This window comes from Pinus tabuliformis, chromosome 2_2 (assembly GCF_031772625.1).
Source record: "Pinus tabuliformis cultivar Carrire ecotype Pingquan chromosome 2_2, CPIR1, whole genome shotgun sequence".
Lineage (NCBI taxonomy): Eukaryota > Viridiplantae > Streptophyta > Pinopsida > Pinales > Pinaceae > Pinus > Pinus tabuliformis.
The window spans coordinates 1,036,924,046-1,036,941,765 of NC_142300.1; the positions used below are offsets into that span (position 1 = coordinate 1,036,924,046).

At 35.7% G+C, this 17,720-nt stretch overlaps 1 pseudogene across 1 annotated transcript in view; it reads right to left on the reverse strand.

Moving 5' to 3' along the window:
- LOC149196910 (alpha-bisabolene synthase-like) overlaps positions 1-17,720 on the reverse strand; it is a 50,491-nt pseudogene that overhangs the window by 12,655 nt on the left and 20,116 nt on the right. The window contains exons 3-8 of the transcript XR_016255152.1: positions 13,123-13,309; positions 12,460-12,686; positions 12,093-12,213; positions 5,507-5,623; positions 5,152-5,377; positions 4,932-5,044 (exon numbers count right to left, since the gene is read on the reverse strand). The product of XR_016255152.1 is annotated as an alpha-bisabolene synthase-like (transcript). The remainder of the gene's footprint in view (positions 1-4,931; positions 5,045-5,151; positions 5,378-5,506; positions 5,624-12,092; positions 12,214-12,459; positions 12,687-13,122; positions 13,310-17,720) is intronic.

Consider the following 17,720-nt stretch of genomic DNA (forward strand, 5'->3'; position numbering starts at 1 on the left):
TTTTATCCCACATTACGAGGTTTGCAGTTTTACAATTATTTTCAAGACCAAAATAAGCTTTCCATCCCCCATTGATCCTTCTCTCAATGCTATGGTTCCAGTTAAGCTTGTGATGGATATCAATTCCTAGGTACTTGTAAGAATACACTTCCTCCAAGTTATTATTGTCAATTAGCGCAAGTGTCCTTCTTGGATTTGATAATCATAACTTTTGTTTTGTCAGTGTTAACAGTCATACCCATGGTAGAGCAGAAATCCTTAAGAAGCTTGAGTTGCTTATCAAGATTAGAAGGGCACCTTGCCAAAAGAACAATATCGTCAGCGTAGAGAAGAAGGATAACGACTATCCCAGCTAAGATTGTGCCACCACATCCTGCTTCTTCTAAATAACCTTCAAGCTTATCGATGTAAATGCCAAATAGGGTAGGGGAGAGGGGGCAGCCTTGTTTAACTCCGATGTTACACTTAATATCTTTTGACCACCCCTCATTGTTCTTTAGCTTGGCAATTACATTCTCGTATAGCCTTATAGCAGCAGCTCTCAACTCAAGAGGAACCTTTAGCTCTTCTAACCTATTCCAAAGGTTGTATCTAGGAACCGTATCGAAAGCCTTTCTAAAGTCCACAAAGCAGCAAAATAAATTGGATTTATCATTACGACATTCCTCCGCAATGATCCTAAGCGTAACAAGGTGGTCTGTTGTTGAGTGATGCCTTCTGAAACCCGCTTGGCCTTTAGCCCGCTTACCTTCACTTTCAAGCCATATGCTTAACTTTTTTTCCAGAATACTACCGTACAACTTGGCTAAGAGAGGGCTGATCATAATTGTCCGATAATTAGAGGGGTTATTTGTATCTCCACTTTTAAAAATAGGGATAATGAGGCTCTCAGTCCAAGGCTTAGGGAACCCTTGCTTAACAGCTTGGTTGAAAAGCTTGTGGATGTGGGGGATGAGGACAGGGCCTCCAATTTTTAAGATTTCTGCCTGGTAACCTTCAATGTCCTTAGCTTTCCCATTCGCGAGGCGATTAACCCCAAACTTAATGTCTTCTAAAGAGAAGACTTCTTTCGTTGTGAGCAGGGTTTCCAAATTATCCATGACATTAGGAGATTCATAAAGCTTTTTAAGATAAGAATTCCAATCGTGAAGAGCAATTTTATTATTATCCTTAGTCTTCCTAGTCAGAATCTACGTCCAAAATTTCTTAGGAGAGACCTTAGAGAGGTCTAAGAGATTCTCCTGTCTTTGACGAATGTACTGCCTCTTTTTCCTTTTAATTAGGGCTTTGTATATTCTTATCTTGTCCATTTTAAGAGAATCATCAACAGCTTCCTTAATTGCTCTCCTCGCATTTTCACAATCTTTGTCATACCAAGGATTGGTTTTGCTATTTCTTTTATTATTTGAGACTTCAATTGAGAACTTTTTAATAAAGTATGAGAGGGTTGTAGTAAAATTATGATATAGGTCTTCTATGTTGTCTATACTAGATAAAGGAGGCAAATTAGTTTTTAATTCATTTAGAAAGAGGTCCTTTTTATTTTTATCAAATATTAAGTTCTTTTGGTTGTAAGTATTATTTTCTATGGGAACTTTATGCATGACAAAATTGAGGGTTATAAGTAAAGGCCTATGATCGGAGTCAGGCTCGTTGTCGTTTAAGATGTCAAAGTTTATCATTTCGTTGTATAATGGAAGATCAGAAATAACGTAGTCTACCACGCTGCTACCAAGTCCATGGATGCAGGTCATCTTGTTGGAATTGGGCCACTTTTTTAGACCGTTGCAAATTATGAGATCCTGAGCACTACAGAGCTTGATTAGCTCTGACCCAAACAAATTTCCCCGAGGTCTTCAGAGCTCCTTTTGTATCTACTAGCCAGGGTAGGGTCTTCGTCTAACCAAAGAGGATTAGGGTTGGAACGATTTCTTAAAATAATAGCTTGGTTGTTTGAAGTTCGAGCATTGAAGTCACCTATTAAAAGGATATTACCCTCATTCCTTAGGCTAGAAATATCGTTCTCTAAACTATTGTAAGGGTTAGTTTTATCTAGATTCTTCTTCTTATAGAAGTTAGAATTAAAGGGGGGGAAATAACATATTGCTATGTAGGACTTTTTATTATTAATGTCTCTGATCTCTATCCAACTAAATTGGTTGTGAGGGTCATTTTTATAAAACCTAACATAGGGGGAGATGTTCTTCTTAATGTAACAAGCTATTCCCCCAATGCCTCTACAAGAGGATCGCTTGTTCCATGTAGACCATAGCATGAAGCCATCTATGTTAGGGACCTTAGATTCTTCGTGCTCCCAAGTTTCAACAAGCAAAATAATATCAACATCATTTGAGATCCAACTTAGCTGAGGGCCTTTGTTCCATGGGAAGCCCCGACAGTTCCAAGAAAGGATCTGGAGCATGTTTAATTGCTATTGATTATTATCTTTTTGGTTTTTGTCTCGAATAAAGGCTTTTCTATTTCTGATTATTGCCCATTTTCCTTCCTTTCTAGCTTCTTTTACCTTTTGAACCTCCTTTCTTAATTCTGCTTGATCTTCTGGAATGAGATCTTCATTTATGAATATTTCCGTTCCTTTCAGACTTGAGGTTTTACTAAGTATGTTGTGCTTATGGTCAGTAGAGCTCACCTTTATGCGGATTAATCTTCCTTTATTCTCGGTTAATTTCCCCAACCTTGTTGCTTCTGTGAGACACACTGTTTCAATTTGTAATCTATTATGTAATTCTGTCTGGACTAAGGCTAAAGTATCCTCATCTTCTTCCTCTTTTAAACCGAAGATTATAAGGTTTAAGGTCCTTTTGTTACGTTCGTGGTCTAATTCTATTAATTTTTTCATTTCGTCTTTAATTGGTTTAATATCTAACTTATCTACCGCACTATTTAGGGTGAGGTGGCTGTTAACTTTTTCTTCTAATTCTTTAATCATGTCTTTCATTTTAAGACCCTCTAAGGTATCAGCGTCTCCTTGCTGGGATGGTTGGTTAGTATCTTGGTTTTGTTTTTCTATAACATGCAATCTAGTCTCCATTGCCTCCATTTTATTCTCCAGTAGTTCTATTTTATTTTCTATTTGTTTTTGGATAGTGTTTTCAAGAGATGCAAATTTATTTTCCAGCACGGCTTCTAACTCTTTTTGTAACTTGGCTTCTCTTTCTTCTCTACGTTTCTCTAAAGACTCTATATACTCATAGAGACCTTGTAGAGTAACTGTGCTAGGTCTGCCCTTGGTAATCTTTGGTAACTGTGGTGAAATATTCATACTTGACATTATATGAGCAAATATGTATTAGAAAAGAAAGAGGTAAGGAATGTGTGCACCTGGAACTAGCAAACCTGACTGCAAATTGTCCGTGTCCACCGTAGCCCGCAGACCAAAGATATGTGAGTTCAGAACCAGAGCGAGGAGTGAGGAAGGTATATCGGAGATATATATAATGTTTGACTGCGAGCCTCAGAATCGGAGCCTCAAATCACTTTCGTTCAAATATGAGAGAATGCCTCAGAATATATGCTCAGAGGGTTCAGATATGCTCACAGAGTTCGAATATGCTAGTATAATGCCTTGGAACAGAGCCTTGCATTCAAATATGCTCACAGGGTTCAGATATGCTCACACAGTTCTAATATGCTAGTATAATGCCTCGGAACAGAGCCTTGCATTCAAATATGAGAGCACCGAAGAGATATATGCCTCAGAACCGAATCCTCAAATCCCTTGCGTTCAAATATGAAAATATGCAAGGATTAGAATGTCCGGAACCGGAGCGAGGATTAGAATGATAGAATGCGAGTTAAAAATGATGGATGGATTCAAAAGCTGGATATATATGCGAGTTCAAAGTGCTGGATATATATGCGAGTTCAAAGTACTGGATATATATGCGAGTTCATATATATATGCGAGTTCATATATAATCTGCCATAGAATGCGAGTTCAGAATGCCCAGAACCGAGTTCAGAATGTCCAGAATGCGAGTTCATATATCCATTAAGAAGCAGAAATCCATTTACAGTCATATACAGTCATACCCATATGCGAGTTCATATATATATGCGAGTTCATATATAATGTTTGACTGCCCAGAATGCGAGTTCATATATCCATTAAGAAGCTGTATATATATCCGCTGTATTTATATCGAACCCGAGACTTTATATCGGAACCCGTATTTATATCCGCGAGATTGTTTATATAACCCGGGACTGTATATATCGAACCCTTGGAACTGAACTGCACTGTATTGGAACCGAACCGAGTCTTTATATTGGAAACCCGTATTTATATCCACGAGACTGTTTATATAACCCGAGACTTTATATATAGCCGCTGTTTATATAACCCGAGACTGTTTATATGCCAAGACCATGCGAGACTTCCGCATTCGGTGATCACTGTTTATATGCCAAGAAACCCGTATTTATATCCGCGAGACTGTTTATATAACCCAAGACTTTATATATAGCCGCTGTTTATATAACTCGAGACTGTTTATATGCCAAGACCATGCGAGACTTTATATGCCAAGACCATGCGAGCAATATTGAGATATATATTGAAGAAAAAATAATATAAGATATTGAAAGATATATATTAGATGAGTTTATATCTAGCAATATATATATAGAAGAAATAGTAACCTAATATATTGAAGAATATATATAGTATAAAGAGTTTTTATATTAACATATATAAAAATTCAAAATCAATAATCAGTAAAAAATATAAAAAAAAATTAATGAAGATATGTAAGAGGTTCATTAGATAAAACCCAGGAATACCGCCACTACCTAAACTGAATAACTTCTGTCCAAAGAACATGAAAAGGCAACATTGGAAACAAATGACAGGAAGGCGTCCCAGGGTGTGGGTCCTCCGTGGATGAAAAGCAAAAAGCTGGAGGTGTCACATGTAAATCCCTTTGGCTAACTGTACATAATCTGGTCGATACACTTCACAATATCTCCTTGTTTCGACTCTTGGAAGACTGGTGTGCCAAGAAGTCTTCAGCGTGTATTCAATCTAACAATTGAAAAGATTGAATTGAATCTCGTGGTATTCAAAAAAAGAAATTTACTATCAAATAAATAAAATTCAGTTCACTGAGAAATGATATGTTTCCTGTTTACATCTCGGCTAAGAATCTGTTTGCAGTTCCATGCGCTGAAAGTTTCGTTTCTGGTTAAGGCTTCTCCTAAATATTTAGTAGCGTAGCCTTTGGCTTCATCCAGAATATTTTCTCCAGGAAATGAAACTTCCGAAGCTTTATAAAGGTTCAACATGCTTCCTACTTGTTTGTTAAATTTACTTTCCGAGCCATGGAAGTGCCCATTGTCCTCCTTGAAGTTCTTGAAAGCCATTGTTTATGAAAGTGTATAAATGTCACAATAAACCAACACGAGAAATGATTTGAAGAGTATCCAGCTAAATTACTGGCTACTCTGCAGACAAAGAGAGAAGCAGAAAACTAGTATCGTATGATGTATACCTGGAGTTACATTGTATAGATGCAAACTAAGCAATCAAAAGGCCATGGCAGTGATTTCAAGATCAGCTACGGAGTTGAAACTGTTATACCCTATTCCAGTTTTGTTCCAGTTGCTGCATGTTGAATATGTAATTTCAACTCAGCCGTACCAACGCCCAAACCGCGCAGCAAAACCACAAACCACCTTGAGGGATATCGGACCGCTTTTGCGTGAAGGCAGTATCTGTATATTTGAGCCCGATACAATATAGTGCAGACGCGTGGCTCTCAGCATACGTAAGCATTTCTGACTTCTCGGGAGGTAATGGTTAGTCATGTAATGGCTCCCGATATTTTCCTCCACCGTCAGATCTTCTCCATCATTCTCCACCGTGCATCATTTCGAAGTTGCATTCGATCCAACATTTAATACTTGCGTGGATTAAAAATTAAGTTTGAGTTTGACCGCCACTCCTGTCTGCAAATAAATTAAGTGAAACTCTTCCAAATCGTAGAAAGTAAGTAGAAGTTTTTGAAGTTTTTTTTTACGGCACGTAAAGCATTTATTTATGTTTATTGTATGTTCTGATACATATGCTTTGTATTAAGTTTTTTTTAGAATGAGCCAAGTGAAATATGCTCGTTGTTGTATTGGTTGCACACGAGAGAGTTGTTGCACGCAGCTCATAAAAACAGGGGAGCGCACATGAAGCAGGGAATTAATTTTGCACAGCAGTGCATAAAAGAAAAGCAGAGGAGCGCATTTGTTTTGTAAGCATGTGTAAATTTTGTTTTTACAGTAGTATGTAAAAGAAGGTTTTTACACCAGTAAGTAAAATGTTTTCACAGCAGTGAATGTAAATGAGAATTTTACCTAGCACAGTAAATTCTCAGGTGGAGACAGAGTTTAGTTTTTTATGGCTGAATGTAATTTTTTTTTGGTGAATCCCTCTCAGTAAAAGAGGATGAATATGTATCAGTCATTATATTTTAATGAATAGAAATCCTTTTATGGTGATGTAATACTCTGTCCTCAGTCATTTTTTTTAAAGCTTCCCTGTGCACAAAAAATCCTGTGGAGCAAAGGAAACAGAGCATTGTCTCTGTGTGTTGAGTTTCAGTTTTATTTGTGTGTTTTTGGGATTTTATCAGAAAAATCCCCAACAGTGGTATCAGAGCAGGTTTAGGCTCTTTGAAGGTGTTCAAGAAGTTGAAGGGAGGAGTCTTTTGTTGCAGTAGTAAATCTACTCCAGCAGAGTGAAGGCTCAGTCAAGAAAATACTCAGGTATTTCACAAAGTTTTTATGTGTTACTGAAGAAGTAGTCAGTTGTTTTAAAATACACAGTCAAGAAATTGAAGCATAACTAAAGATGCAAGGAATGGCCAGCACAAACACTGGTATGGGTATGTTTAACACCCAGCTCCCACAGTTTAATGGGAAGAACTATGACTATTGGACAATAACCATGACAGCCCTGTTTGCCTCTCAAGATTTATGGGAAATAGTTGAAGATGGTTTTGAAGAACCAGCAGATGAAAATGAGTTTAATAGATTAACTCCAGCAGAGAAGGATCTGCTGAAGAGCAATAGGAAAAAGGATTCAAAAGCCTGTGTGTTGTTGTATCTAGCAGTAGACCAGAGTATGTTTCCAAGGTTAGCAGCAGCTAAGACATCCAATGAAGCATGGCAAACCCTCAAGACAGCCTATCAAGGCATGGAGAGAGTGAAGACAGCAAAACTACAATTGCTGAGAAAAGATTTTGAGAATCTGAGCATGAAGGAGTCAGATAATATTGACTCATTCTTCACACATGTGATTGGTTTGGTCACACAGATGAGGACTCATAGAGAAACCATTGAAGAAAGGAGGATTGTGGAGAAAATATTGAGGGTCTTACCCTCAAAGTTTGATGCGATTGTCACCACCATAGAGGAGACAAAGGATCTCTCAAACTTTTCAGTTGATGAGCTTCATGCATCACTGATAACACATGAGCAGAGGTTGAGTAGAAATGAAAACTCATCTCTAAAGCAAGCCTTTAAGACCCAGATGTCCTTTGGAAGAGGAAGAGGTCAAGGCAGAGGAAGCAAGAGAGGAAGAGGCAGAAGCCAGAACAGAGGTGGAAGGAACAGCCCAGCAAATGCTCAAGGAAGAGGCAACAATCCAAATCAGGACCAAGGCCAAGGCAGTAGCCAACAAAGAGGACAACATCATGCTCAAGGACAAAGGTATGAAAAATCCAATGTCCAATGCTATTATTGTAAAAAATATGGGCATTATGCCAGTGAATGTAGGAAGAAGCAGCATGATATGAACAATAAATCAAATGCAAATGTCACTAGAGAAAACAACAGTCAAGATAATGTGTTGTTAGCTTGTAACATGGCTGAAACAAACAGTGAAGACATATGGTTTTTAGACTCAGGTTGCAGCAACCATATGACAGGAAACATAGCCCTCTTTTCTGCTCTAGATCAGAATATGAAATCAGAAGTCACACTAGGAACTGATAGCAAAATTTCTGTTATGGGAAAAGGAGAGGTAAAAATATTCACAAAGCAAGGTGAAAAGAAAACCATAGCAGATGTCTACTATGTCCCTGGAATGAGATGTAACCTCTTGAGTATTGGACAACTTGTCCATAAGGGGTACAATGTTTTCATTAAAAATGATATATGCACCATCATGGATATAGCACCAGCAAACGATGCATTGCTGAAATAAAAATGACAAGGAACAGGATGTTCCCTCTCAGGATCAGGGTAGATTTGAAAAACAAAAATGAAATTGCAGCAGTTACCCAAGTGGCTTTCCAAAGCATGCCAAAGGATGAAAATTGGTTGTGGCACTTGAGATTTGGGCATCTCAATTTTGGAGGTCTAAACTTGTTGAGCAGAAAAAGAATGGTAAGAGGATTACCATTGATAGAGAAACCGGACAGCCTTTGTGAAGGCTGCATTTTGGGGAAACAACATAGAGAAAGTTTTCCATCAGGTAAAAGCATAAGGGCAAAGGCACCCTTAGAAATCATCCACTCAGATTTATGTGGACGGATGCAAGCTCCATCATTAGCAGGCAGCCAATATTTCCTAACATTTATTGATGACTTCACAAGAAAAACTTGGGTATATTTTCTTAAAAACAAAAGTGAAGTGTTTGAAAAATTTCGAAATTTCAAAGCACTTGTGGAAAACCAAAGCGGGCTGCATATAAAAGTTTTGAGAACTGACAGAGGAGGTGAGTATATCTCCAAGGAGTTTCTACGATATTGTAGAGAAAATGGAATTCACAAACAGTTTACAGCAAGGTACATCCCACAGCAAAATGGAGTTGCTGAAAGGAAGAATAGGACCATCATGGATATGGCGAGGAGCATGCTGAAGGCAAAGCATTTGCCAAATGATTATTGGGCTGAAGCTGTAAATTATGCAGTGTATATTTTGAACAGGTGTCCTACAAAAGCAGTGTTGAACAAAGTGCCGGAAGAGGCATGGAGTGGGAGAAAGCAAGGTGTCACCCACTTGAAAGTTTTTGGATGTGTGGCCTATGCACACATTCCAGATCAGCTAAGGAGGAAGTTGGACAACAAAGGGGAGAAATGCATCTTCATTGGATACAGTGAGGAATCCAAATCCTACAGGTTGTATATCCCATCCACCAAAAGGTTTTTTGTCAGCATAGACGTTCAGTTCATTGAGGAGGAAGCTTGGGATGGAAGCATAGAGAAGACAGTTAATGTTAAAAATTGTTTGTCTCATGATGAAGATGATGAGGAGGTGGCTGAAATGCATCCCCAAACAGCAGCGCCAACACAAGGACAGCAAGGGACACCATTGAGGATAAATGAGAGTGCTTCTCCAAGCACACCACAAGGAGGAAATTCAAGTGCGTCTTCAAGCACTTGCACACCAAATGAAAGAGGTAAGAAATTTAGAAATCTAAGTGATATTTATGATGAAGGAATGAATTCCTTATTTGCCTTGTATTGTCATGTTGATGATCCTATTCATTTCGAGGATGCAATTAAAGATAGGAAATGGATAGAAGCTATGGATGAGGAGATGAATGCCATAGAGAGAAACAAAACATGGGATTTGGTTGAGCTACCAAAAGGCAAAGAAGTCATTGGAGTCAAATGGGTTTACAAGACCAAGAGCAATGCTGAAGGCAAGATAGAAAGACACAAGGCAAGGCTAGTTGTCAAAGGGTACAAGCAGCAATATGGGAGAGATTATGAGGAGACTTTCGCACCGGTTGCAAGAATGGAAACCGTGAGAGCAGTGCTGTCCATAGCAGCTCAAAACAAGTGGAAAGTTTACCAAATGGACGTGAAGTCAGCATTCCTAAATGGAGTGCTAATGGAAGAGGTTTATGTTGAACAACCTCTAGGCTATGAGAAGAAAGGTGAAGAGCACAAAGTGTGCAAATTGAAGAAAGCTCTTTATGGGCTGAAGCATGCGCCAAGAGCATGGTACAACAGGATAGATTCCTATCTATTGGATAATGAATTCGACAAGTGTGAGGGAGAACCCACCGTCTACATCAAAGAAAAAGATGGTAAAATTTTGATTGTTGTCTTATATGTTGATGATGTTATTTTCACAGGTAATGATGATCAACTTATTGAGAATTTCAAATCAGTCATGAAGGAGGAATTTGAAATGACTGACATGGGTTTCTTGAGATACTTCTTAGGCATAGAAGTAGATCAAAATGAAAAAGGAATTTTTATCTCACAAGCTAGATATGTAAATCAAGTGTTGGGCAGATTTAACATGCAAGAATGCAAGGCAACGATCACTCCCACGGTAATGGGATTAAAACTCAGCAGAGAGGACAGCAGCAAGGATATTGATCCTAGTTTGTACAAGAGTATTGTTGGCAGCCTTATGTATTTAACAGCTACTAGGCCTGATATTATGTTTGTTGTTAGTTTAATTTCAAGATTTATGGAGAGGCCAAAGGAGGCACATTGGCAGGCAGAAAAAAGAATTTTAAGGTATGTCAAAGGTACCAAAATGTTTGGAATTTTATATACTGTCTCAGAAAGTTCAGATTTAATTGGATACACTGATAGTGATTGGGCTGGAAGTGTAGATGATCGGAAAAACACTTCCGGTTATGTTTTTCATATGGGTTCTGGAGCCATTTCATGGGCTTCTAAGAAGCAGTCCATTGTAGCATTGTCTACAACAGAGGCTGAATATGTGGCAGCTACAGCAGCAGCATGTCAAGCAGTTTGGATGAGAAGAATGTTGAGGAGCTTAGGCCAAGAGCAGGCAAAAGTGACAGTGATTTTTTGTGGCAATAACTCAGCTATTGCATTGTCAAAGAATTCAGTGTTTCATAAGAGAACGAAACACATTGATACAAGGTTTCACTACATCAGAGAATTGGTGAACAATGGGGAGATTGTCTTAGAACATTGCAGGACTCAAGAACAGGTTGCAGACATCTTGACAAAGCCACTGGATCAGAAAAGCTTTGAATTTTTGAGGAAGTGTCTGGGTATGACTGAATGCCCAGCAGTTGAAATTAAAGGGGAGTGTTGAATATGTAATTTCAACGCAGCCGTACCAACGCCCAAACCGCGCAGCAAAACCACAAACCACCTTGAGGGATATCGGACCGCTTTTGCGTGAAGGCAGTATCCGTATATTTGAGCCCGATACAATATAGTGCAGACGCGTGGCTCTCAGCATACGTAAGCATTTCTGACTTCTCGGGAGGTAATGGTCAGTCATGTAATGGCTCCCGATATTCTCCTCCACCGTCAGATCTGCTCCATCATTCTCCGCCGTCCATCGTTTCGAAGTTGCATTCGAGCCAGCATTTAATACTTGCGTGGATTAAAAATTAAGTTTGAGTTTGACCGCCACTCCTGTCTGCAAAGAAATTAAGTGAAACTCTTCCAAATCGTAGAAAGTAGGTAGAAGTTTTTAAAGTTTTTTTTACGGCACGTAAAGCATTTATTTATGTTTATTGTATGTTTTGATACATATGTTTTGTATTAAGTTTTTTTTAGAATGAGCCAAGTGAAATATGCTCGTTGTTGTATTGGTTGCACACGGGAGAGTTGTTGCACGCAGCTCATAAAAACAGGGGAGCGCACATGAAGCAGCGTGTGTAAATTTTGTTTTTACAGTAGTATGCAAAAGAAGGTTTTTACACCAGTAAATAAAATGTTTTCACAGCAGTGAATGTAAATGAGAATTTTACCCAGCACAGTGAATTCTCAGGTGGAGACAGAGTTTAGTTTTTGATGGCTGAATGTAATTTTTTTTTGGTGAATCCCTCTCAGTAAAAAAGGATGAATATGTATCAGTCATTATATTTTAATGAATAGAAATGTTTTTATGGTGATGTAATACTTTGTCCTCAGTCATTTTTTTTAAAGCTTCCCTGTGCACAAAAGATCCTGTGGAGCAAAGGAAACAGAGCATTGTCTCTGTGTGTTGAGTTTCAGTTTTATTTGTGTGTTTTTGGGATTTTATCAGAAAAATCCTCAACACTGCATACAATATTACAAGTTTCATTGTGCAGAAGAAGTTATAATGCAATCGAATTACACTCTTGTTGTGTATGGATTTTGTCCAATTACCTGTAAACGAAATCAAGAAATTCGTTGATTTCCTTTTGAAAGTGTCTATCGATACCAAGGCGTTCAATATTGTCGACGACCAGAAGACGTTCAATTATATCCACATGATACATACAGGGCACTGAATGTATTCATTAATCATTGCTTTTTATTTAATATTAAATTCACACTCGATTTGCTTATATTTATTCCATGTATCAAATTTTAAAATATTCCAAAAAAATCAGCCATACCTAACGCAAAAGCCAACAATCCAAAGAAAAAATCTCTAAAAATCTCAAAGGCACAAATAATAAATTACTTTATTTAACTTAAGTAGTGACTACACAGAGGCCAGTAAAAAGCTTTAAGATTAACGTGTCGATACCAAAGCTGCCAAATTTTGCCAACACGGTTTTCAGGTATTCAAGGCATCTCATGTCTCCTGTGTGCAAGAAGACGCAGGCAGTAGAGGCAGGTGAGCCTAAGAAAGACCCATCCTGGCTTTGAAGTTCCATTATTTTTTTCCAGTCCACAATGTCCTGGATGCTTTCCAGCGGGTACTTCAACGATGATGGACCATGTGGAATTTCCTCCCTGTGGAAGCCGAGATAACTATAAAATGATCAGTTCTATAAATTAAATTAAAAGGTATTTAAAATAAATAATATAGTTTGTACCATTGATGTTTTCATGCTTAAATCAAATTTCTAATAAAAAAATCTGATTTTAATCGTAGATTTTTAAAATATTTTAGGATCCAACAAACATATGAACAAATCAAATAGTTTAACTCTCTCATCTCCATCAATCCCGGAATGTTTCGGAAACTCTCAATGGATATCATAAAAATACCCAAAACCATTCCAAAATATATCTCCATCAAATCCCTGAATATTTTGGAAAATTCGCAATCAACATTTTCCAAAACTATTTCAAAATATATGTAATGACATCTTTTTAATAAAAAAAAAAAAGTGAATAATACAAAATGATTTTAAAAAAAGTCTTTCAATTAAAATCATATAATAGAAATTTTCAGAGTTCTTACTCCTTTAATGTCTCCTGCCACCTAGTCCTCATCAGATTCACAAATGGCAGGTCGTACGGAAGTGGGAGGGTGAGAGATTGAGCCTCTTTTAACAACGATGGAAAGATGAGTTGAAAGTCCGTTACGAGAGTGTCTTGATCACTTTCGGCCTTCAGTGACTCTATATTGCTCTTTATGAATTCGATGCCTACCACAGATTTTGAAACACAATATTAATGCCCAGCACACATTTTCTCTGAAACTTTATATTGTGTTTTTATGAATTTAATGCCCAGCACACATTTTCAAACACAATATTAGATTTAGATTTATGTTAATTAAAAATCTATAAAACACTTAAAAAACAAATCTTTTAGAGTGAAAATCTCTTCTAAAGAGATGGACAATGCCTATATACATATATTCATCTTAATTAAAGATCTATAAAGTACCAACAAAAATCAAAAGCCAAAATCTCTTTTTTTTAAATGATGGATCATGAGTTAGATAGATCTAATTTGATTTTAAATGTTGCAATATACATATGTACATACTTATTTTTTTTAGTATCTTTGCTTAATATAATTTAATACATATTAGTTGACAACATCCTCAAAATGTCATTATACTATGAATAAAGTTTCATCATTTTTTTAACTATCAATTATTAAAATATAATCATTTTTCTATTTTTTTAATTACTTCATTACTCTTTTTAATTACAAAATAATTAAATAAAACCTACTTCATTACTCTTTTTAATTACAAAATAATTAAATAAAATATTTCTAATTTTTTTTAATCGTTATTAGTACTATTATTTATAGTAATATTTTTTTTAATTTTAAATTTAAATCCACCGACATAAATTTAAACTTTTAAATTGATTTATATATTTTTTTATTATAAAATTTACTTGTACTTTAACATTAAATTATACTCTTTTTTCTTTCAAATGGTTTGTATTGTTTTAAATTTTTTATTTTTAAATTTATTTATTATTTTTAACATGACATCACATCATCTCGTGTTTACACCATTATTTATATTTTATTTATTATTATTTAATTAAAAAGCGTGTCAAAGTTAATTTCATTATTATTAATTATTAGATATTATTTATATGTATATTTTTATAATAATTATTATTTAATATAATTTATATATTAGCTTTTATGAGAATTAGTAGTTATAATTATTTAACTATGAACCACATTGTTACACTCTTGAATATTGAACAGGGGTGTGACAACAATAACACTGATTTCTTGTGTTAAGTTTAAAAAATTGAGAGAGCGACAAAATATGAAATTGTATACACAATAACAAAAAATCAATGCTTTAAATTTAAATATGTTAAATTTATATGGTTATAACTAAATTTAAATAATTCTAATCTTAGACGTTGCGGTTGATAGAATATTGCAACAATCTCCAGCAAACTAAATCTACTAAATATCCAATGTAAGCATTAAGCCTAACACCTCCCAGGCATAATGCATACATTACAAACAACAATATTGAAGTCACATTGATAATTTTGTTAGGATTGGTCTTCATTAGCACGTCCATCCAGTCAGGAATCTCATAAACAACACTCTTTCTTCAACCACCATCTTCGAGCTACCACTTGATCCATTTAAGACATGATTACTTCAGACCATCTTTGATGTATTTTTAGGATCAACAATTCTTTACTACCTTGAATTGTTTTCTTGATACTGAATCACTCTATGGACTTATTTCCATATATCAAAATGTGGAAAATTACAATTTTGGTAGTTACAAGTGGTATAAGCACTGAGTATATTCAAAAGTCAACAATACAACTTGACATTCTTCTTCTTTTTCACATACACAAAATTACACAAATATAACCTGTAACTGTGGATCTTGAAGCACTGAAGAACAACCAAACCACCAGCATATAAAAATTTAAGCACAAACATAACAAAATCAATGATATGTTCTCTTGGCACTGAATAATGTCAAGATCCATTAACTTGAACTATGCTTCCGTGCTCAGTAATTGAATCTACATATTCATTTTACACAACAATTTAACTAAGCAATAGAAAAGAAACAAATAACCCAACATAGTTGATGAAATCATGATTAAAAAACTAATAGTTTTCCTTCAGTATAACATATACAACCACCTCAATCCATATTTTGTTGAACAAACAAAATTGAAATTTTTAATATCGAATGAAGCCATTATTCTCCAAACTTTGTTCATGATTCTTTCCCTCTGTTTCTATTGAGTGTATCCTTCGTGAACACTCTAGTACATGCCATATATATGGATGAGAATCTTGAACTAACGGGAGACTCCAAAAATAATAACACCACTTGGTTCTATGTGTAGGGTTTGTAGTAAAGCGATTTTTCCATCTGGGTTTACATGAAAAAGTCCTAGTTCTTGCATTACTCCATTTCCAAATGATGAACAACCATATTCACCATTAAGCATGAATCAACAACTTCATTAAGGGATATTGAATGAATTCCATGAAATATAAGGCACCTCACATGTGTGGATCTTTGAATGAGTGAGCATTACACTTAAAATTTCTAGCACTAGGAATTTGACCTCTGATCCGTCATGCATTTAAAATTTCAAATGGTTTCCCTTTCCACACAAGTCCCCACGTGTAGGTCCCTCCATGACATGCATAGAAATTATTTTGAAAGGAAGGTGTCTCGTTTGGCATGCAAGTTGGAGAACGCCATAAATCTTGACAACGGGTCATATTTGTAGATAAAGTTGTTGGTCACTAGGTTTCTTGCTTTGAATCTGCAAAATAAAACACTAGTAGTGTGTTTTGACTCGAGATTGTCCTTAGAGTGGTTGCAAAGTAGTCTACATCCATAACCCATGCCATCTGGATGACAACATTTGAAACAAGGTTTTGGTATTGTTTAAGCAAGTGGGCAGAGAGCTTACATTTAGTACATACTTGAATTATTAACATCTATATACAAGATGTTGTTGAAGTTGTCACGAATATTTCTATGAAACAAACTTTCACCGACATATTTTCTCGCTAATACCAACAACATTGTTCCCCCAGGGATACATTCCTTTTTGGAGGGTCCTCAACTCATTCATGGAGATAAATGGATCATCAGTCTCATACGTTATAATTAAACAGATATTCAATACTCTACCAACACTAATAATAATTAACTCAAAACCGGATGGACCTTTATTTTTTTTCTATTCCAAATGTTTGAAACAACATACTTAGTGTTTCTATAGAAACAATGATGTTATCAATTTTTTGTAATCCAATGTAATTAGCATTGATGCAATGGAACTGAAACTCCTCGTGAAACAAGAACCATCCAAATTTCCAAATGACGACATTCTATCCTTGTACCATAGCGTAAGTGTGATTTCTTCAAATTGAAGTGATTAGTGCCTCTCACATAGCAAAACAATGAATAGACACACAAAATTAAATACAAAAACAAACAACAGAATGAGCACTCATAGCTAATCAATCATTCTTCAATGCTAGCTTACTTATTTATAGAGGATTAACTATCATGGCTCTCACATCTCCTCATATCTCCCGTGAGGAAGTTAAGCAATTGCACACACAATAAATTGTTTTCCACTATTTGAAACTCAAATATGTGACATTTATATAGTTGGAACTAGATCTAACTAATTCCAGTTTTGGAAATTGTGGTTGAGAGGATATCTCAAAAATCTCCAACAACCTAAGAAATCAAATAGACCAATGTAAGCATTAATCCTAACAGAGAGTTGGTTGGAAAGCACTAATTGCAATATAAGTGATAGAGAAGATTGTCTCTAATCTAATATAGCTAGTAAAGTAGTCACTCTTCTTAATGATATTGTTATTCTGATGATAGTAGTAATAAGTCCCTATGATCTCAAAGAGTAAAAATTCTCAAGAATTGTTTTTATTATGGGTATGACTATTAACATTGGTAGAGTTGGTAGATTAATGTTTACATTGGTAGTATTGGTAGATTTGGTTTGGAAAGCATTAATTGTAATATAGGTGATAAAGATTGTCTCTACTGGAATTTAGCTAGTCACGGTAGTCACTCTTCTTAATGATATTGTTCTTATGATGATACATAATGATGAGTCCCTATAATATGAACAAGCTAAAATTCACAAGGATTTTGTTTTATATTTGTATGACTAGTAACATTGGTAGAATAAAGTTTATGGAAATTAAATCAAAGGTGAAAAAGGTTATCGAATAAGATGAAAATTATTGTTGCACTTAAAGGGGATTTCTATAGCCTAGTATCAAGGAGATGTGTAATTCCTTCGATGTTGAATATGAATTTGACATATAACATTTAAAAAGATAATAATAACATGTGCAAAAATTAACTCCCAGTAGGGTTTAACAGATAAACATCCCTTCCGGACTATTATTTTGTACTAAAAATTGTATTTTGACTCATGAATATAATGGTTTTTTCCATATGGATAAAAGGTAAAGAGAGAGAAAGATTTTAAAAAAATGAGATGGGCTCTGCAGTCGACAATATCGTGTCTGTGGCTAGTTGAGAAATCGGTTTAGGGTTTTATCTGCTCAAACTAACCTAACTCAACTAATTCATTTGGT